The sequence below is a fragment of the Carlito syrichta genome, unplaced genomic scaffold, assembly GCF_000164805.1.
Source record: "Carlito syrichta isolate Samal-C Ts95f unplaced genomic scaffold, Tarsius_syrichta-2.0.1 Scaffold305386, whole genome shotgun sequence".
Classification (NCBI taxonomy): Eukaryota; Metazoa; Chordata; class Mammalia; order Primates; family Tarsiidae; genus Carlito; species Carlito syrichta.
This window is the reverse complement of record NW_007249482.1, coordinates 329798-330571: the sequence shown is the minus strand read 5'-3', so window position 1 is coordinate 330571 and position 774 is coordinate 329798.

Sequence of the window (774 nt, the reverse complement as noted above, 5' to 3'; positions counted from 1 at the left end):
CAAAAAAAAAAAAAAAAAAAAAAGACCAGGTTTCCTTTCAAAATTAAGTAATAGCTCATTCATTATTGTTGCTGCCTAAGCAAGAGGAGCCATGAGGGAAGAGACTGGGTCCTAGTCCTTTTGTTCACCGCTGCATTGCCAGTATTTATTCCAGTGTCTGGCTTATAATAAATATCTGAGGCAGACCTTCCAAGATTTGAGTTTAAATGAATGACTGTCAGACACTGCTTCAATTTGGACACCTCCGCCCCCTCCCCCCACTCCCCCAGTTTAGGCTGCAGTCACCTGCTATCTGGACCCAGGAAGCAAGCAGCCAGCCCATGGGCCTGAGGGCTCCTTCTCTGGAATTTGTCTTGCAGGTGTAGGGGACTCCTAACCCTGGGGAGTGCAGGAAAGACTGCTCTGCCTGGTGAGAGTAGAGGGCAAGAGAAGGTCGGCTCCAGGGTTGTGAGTAAGGAAAGTGCTAGATAAAAGACTTCAGTCTCCACTGAATAGGCTTTATGAGAGCCAGTGCTTCCAGAGTTCTTAGTTTGCATAAGTCCCTAAACACTTTACATGTATTAACACAGTTGATTGTCCAGCAACTTTATTAAATTATGTTCTTATCCTCATTTTATTTTTTTTTAATTTTTAAAAATTTTAAAAATTTATTTTATTTTTATTTTTTTGAGTTGGAGTCTTACTCAGACGCCCAGACTGGAGTGCAGTGGCTGTTCCCGGCCACCACAGCCGCGACCTGCTGGGCTCCGGCGATCCTTCCGCCTCAGCCTTCCA